Source organism: Chiroxiphia lanceolata, chromosome 7 (assembly GCF_009829145.1).
Source record: "Chiroxiphia lanceolata isolate bChiLan1 chromosome 7, bChiLan1.pri, whole genome shotgun sequence".
Taxonomy (NCBI): Eukaryota; Metazoa; Chordata; class Aves; order Passeriformes; family Pipridae; genus Chiroxiphia; species Chiroxiphia lanceolata.
In genome coordinates this window covers 30522866-30528112 of record NC_045643.1, presented here as the reverse complement: position 1 = coordinate 30528112, position 5247 = coordinate 30522866, and positions in this window count along the sequence as shown.

The window sequence follows — 5247 nt, the reverse complement described above, 5'->3', positions numbered from 1 at the left end:
TTGTGGGATTGGTGGGATTGATTATAAATTGGGGAGACAAAAAAGAAAGTGTATTTTGGTTGGGATAGGTTTCTAAATACCACAGCTGTCACCCAAAAATGGGTTACGCATTCCTCTAAGTTGCCAAAGCTGCACAGAAGTAAGATAAGTTGATACTACATAGACATAAGACATTTGAGTGTATTCACAGTAATAAACTCAGAAGGGTAGAAGTGAATAAAAAAAAAAACAAAAATAGAATCTAATTTTTCCCCTACCCACAAGTATATGAAGTACCTTCAGATTCAGATACCTGACCTATAAAATAGCTAATTTTCAGCTGCTCGTTTAAAGTCCAAATAACATCAATCCATTCTAGATGTCTTCATCATTTATAGAATAAGCTTGCATTTCCTCTAAAACCAGGGCATCTGTGAAAGTTAAACACAGCTTGGTTGTATTATTTTAGGATAGGGAATTCACATCGAGCTTGGCTGCAGTGGTCTTTTAACTTTCATTTCCAGTTAGTCCCAGTATACACATATTTATGAGCTGCACCAAAAGAAGCATCACCATATGCTTTCTTTCCACACCCTGGAAAGAAAGAAAATTACATGACTTGGCTAACACAGCCAGGGAGACACCTTGTTTGTCCCTACCAAAATGTACAAGGCACAGACTTGTACTGTGTTCCCCCAAAAGGCTGAGATAGTGATATGTCATCTCCTCCTAATAAACACTACTCATTTGAGTAAGTTCTGAATCTGAAAGTAAGCTCACCAGCATAATGTAGTTGGTATTTTTAAATCTGAATATTTATCTGCATTGATCTGATGTTTTACTGAGAGAAGAAACATACATAACAGCTGAGAAACTGAATAATATGATTTCCCGCAGATTACATAGTATTGAAATATGGACCCACATTTTTCTAGTAGTCCTAAGAGAGCTTATGTATTCAATGTATATTTCAAAGCATTGATTTGTCAGAATGGTCAGATGCAAATACTTTCATGTATGTCCTAAACCAGCGTAACTATTGCCGGAGGTCTGTGGAAAGGGCTGCATCCAAAGCAGAATGAGCGAGTGCCCAGAGTTGGATCTGTGCAGTGTGATGCTGAGATAGGTCCAAAAGCTGACCAGAAGTGAAAACACAAATTCTTTCCAGGAAACAATATGTGTTCCTTTAAGCCTGTCTCTCTTCTTCTTAGACTTAACTGAGGTAGGGGGTAAAATCACTGTAATGGCTCCCCACATTATAGAACGTTTCTAACCCAGCTATGAGTGCCTTAACAAGTACTGGTTGATTTGGATGGACAGTAAGACCTAGACCTTGGTGATGGGCATTATTAGGTATTACTGGCATGTTCAGCAGCCCAGGTCTCTTGTGCACAACAGTGAGTGGCAGAGCCTGGGGCTGCAGGACACGTGGTAGCCCCTGACTGGTGGTCAGCCTGCCTTCCCATGGCACAGGAGAGGTGTCCAGGCAGGAGGCAAAGTGAAACCACCTGGCTCAGGAGCTGTCTCCTCTTTACATGCTTTTACATGCCAGGATGAGTCTGTCTGCTTGGCTGCAGTCACTTGCAGTGATGGGAGGAAAATCCTGAGGTAAAGTGGTTGTGATAAGGGGCTGGTCTGAGCTGTGTGGGCTTTGGCACAACCCAAACCCCCCCTATGTTACATATGCTGCTGCCTAAGGCACAATTTACTTAGATGACTGTGCCTGTGTTCCCAGAAGCTGCTGGTCTTGAGCAGCTTGCCAGCAACTTGCTGACTTTTTGCCCTGTTACAGAAGCTCTGTTTTGGCCAGCTAGGCTGAACCCAGCCTGAGCTGAATGCAGCCTCTTCAATTTGTATTTTCAATCTACTACCAGGAAAAAAGAAAATGCAAAAGAACAGTGACAGGAGACAGCTAGCTTCTTTCTTCTTCCTCACAAAATTTTCTGCATGCTCACTTTTTTGGTAAGATATCAATAAAATAACATTTCTCCCCTTCCCCCCCCCCCCGACCTTGGGTATCTCCCAAAGTCTCAGTCTGCAAGACACTCGAGGTCTATTTCTCTCAAAGATCAGGTCAACTTCTATCTGGAAAGATGCCTTGAAACAGGGACCTGACAAAAATGAGGGTTTAAATGCCTGCCCATGTCAGTTGCTATGCCAAAAGCTAGAGATGTGATCAGAAAGAATTTTATTAAACTGACAAATGCATTTACAGAAGTGACGGGCTTCAAGATTAGATGAACCCAGACTGGTCCCTTGTGTTCTGCTTTACCTCGAAGTGAAATACTTCATGGGGTAACTGTTCCCTAAGCCCCTGGTGACTCTCAGATTTCAGTCCTGAACCTCCTCCAGGCTTCTGCAGGAGAAAAGCTGGAACAGATTCTTCAGTGTTAAACTTCTCATGATTTTAAATGAACCACATCAAACTGTTTCTATGTTTTACAACAGTCTCTGGTAATTTCCATTATTTATGAACACATTTCCCTGAAAACTTTCTCTCCAGGGATAGGATGTGAAATGTCCACTTAAACAATAGAGAAGAGGGACTTTCTAAACAAAATAATGAAACTGGCAATACACCAAGAACTCTACATTAATACAACTGAACCAAAAATAGTTCTGAAGTGCTTTAAAGGTCATTTACTCTGTTGTTATTATGTAGGTAATGTATTTTTCAGACATTTTTCTTTTCTCCTAAGGCACTGAGCTCTTTTTATTGTAAAATAATGTTTTCACATATGATTTTCACAAATAATAATCTAGAGGCATTTTTCCAAAATTTTCTTTTCTATTTTTTTTCTTTAAAAAGCAGATAATATATTTGGCTTGTTTTGTTATAGACAATGAAAATAAACTCATTTCGTTTGAAAAAGGTGCAGAGTACTCACAGGCTTCATAAACCCAGGCAGCTTTACCAGAAGGTATCTCCAGCCAAGCAACTGTAGAAATGAAGCGCTAATAAACTCTTTGTAACTATTCTATTTATTTATATGGCTGTTAAAATTATGCTTTCCGGGGTGACTTCAGGAAAGAGTGAATCTGAAAGTGCCTATTTAATGCTGATAATAATTCCAGGTCAAGTTTCATTCTTGTTTGTATTTGAGAAAACTAAATTTAATACAAAATATTAAAGCCATTTTGCATTTGCAGTAAAAGTACCATCCCCAAACTACCCTTTTTCCTCAAAGAACCAGCTTGGCAGATAACTGTATATCTACTAAAGAATCCAAGTATGACAGGGAGCACTTTTGGTTTCGGATGTAACCACTTTAATTTCCTCATTCCTCAAAGATTTTTATGCATGTGTTTACTCATGTGAGCCTTAATATGTGTTCATACAGGAAAAAAACTTATCTTGTTCAGCAGAATACCCCTCACTATTAAAAATTAGAGGTTTTAATTGCTAAAGTCATCACGATGACTCATGTTTTAAATGCAGATCTATGCTTAATGATTTTGCTAATTGTGGGACAAATTGCCTAATGCTTTGCAGGATTGAGCTTACGTTACAAGAAGTATAAGTTACGTGAGGTTTTTGCCAGATAAGAGTTGGTGTATTTTGTCTGGTCCAAGTCTGCATTTGCTCAGTAGAGTTACATATAAACTGCATAGACAACGAGGTATTGTTGTTTTTTGAGCCAAAAATTCATATATATTGTTAAATTTAGAACTTAGAAGTGAAAGGGTGTAACAGCAAATGCATGTGATCAGTCTGCACACTGTGAGGCAGAAATGTTGTTTAACCTGTGGAATAAACAGCCCAGGATTTTCAGAAAGCTCTTCTATCAACTGATGAACCTAAAATGAAAGGGATGTGGCAAGCATAAAGTTTGCTCGCTTGGATAGCATGTTCAAAAAAACAAAAAATGTTGCAGACCACAAACCCACAAAAGAAGTTTTAACAACAGACCTTGCAAAAATTTGCCAAGTGTTGCAAAAGCTGAAAATGCCAATTTGGTGTATGATAGAAGTATAATCTAATACCATATACCACTTTGTAGAGAAACATTTAAACAAAAGGATTCTGCAGGAAGAGAGAAATAAAAGGATCAGAATTTATCATTAAAATGCAAAGTATGAAAACTAAACACGTTGTTCAGAACACTCACTCTTACTAGAAACAACATTACAGAAAACACCCCCAGCCAAATCATAGCAGACATACATGTATTTTTGAAAGCAAACACAGAAAGACCTCATGAAATTGCATAAATATTTAAATTCTGATTAGTTCAGAAATGGAAGCTGGAAGAAGGGTAAAGTTATAACTTCTACCACCCCAGGTTGAAGATCTTTCTAATTTCTTTCAGCTAGAAAGGGAACAGAATTCTGATCCCAAATGCACATGAGGGAGGCCCAGAACAATGACCCGTGGGTCTGTCCGGTGGACCCTGTGGAGTCACTGCAGACCTCTCTGCTGGAGTCAAAATCAGAATTTGGCAGTAAAACGTAGAATTTCTGATGACACAGCAAAACTCAACTTCCTTGGGGTTTTTAAAAGCTGTTTCTTAGGAAAAAAAAATAGTAGAGCTATCAGTAATTCATTAGAGGATAGCAAAACATGAGTGAGAAAAAGAGCAAGGGCATAAAACTTTATGACCAGAGACTTTTTGCTGACAGCACAGGTAGAGATAGGTAAGGTTGAGCAGGCTGGTCAGAGATAAGAGTGCACACACAGCCCAAGGTGCGAGCCCGTCGCCGCATCGGGAGCCGGTGCCAAACGACTTCGGGAACACAAACACGGGCGCAGATACCGCGGGGAGGGCAGGACGGGGTGTTCCTCTACCCACAGGCGTCTCGGTGGCCGGGTGTCACCGCAGTGCCCAGCACCGCAGCCCGGAGCAGCTCCCGAGGGGCTCCCGCGGTGTCCCGGGCGGGCGGGCAGGGCTGGGGCGAACGCCTGGCACCGGGGCAGCACACCTCGAGCCCTCCGGCAGCTGGGCTCACAAGGGGGCACGGGAGCGGTGAGGCTGCAGGAGGCATCGCCGCCACCGCCCGGGACACCTTCTGCCCGGCGGCCGCGTTCCAGAGCGGGCTTGGGCGAGCGTGTGCCCCGGGTCGGGGCAGCGCTGCCTTCCCGCGCCGTGCTGGGGAGCAGAGGGAGCAGCTTAGCTTAGTTTAGCTTAGCTCTGCCCGGCTCGGCTCGGCTCGGCCCGGTCCGGCTCCGCCCGTCGGGGCCGCGCTGCTGACTCAGCCACTGGGGGGGCCGGAGGGCGCCCGCGGGCGTGGCGGGCGGGGGGGCTGCCCTCCGCCCTCCGGGGAGATAAA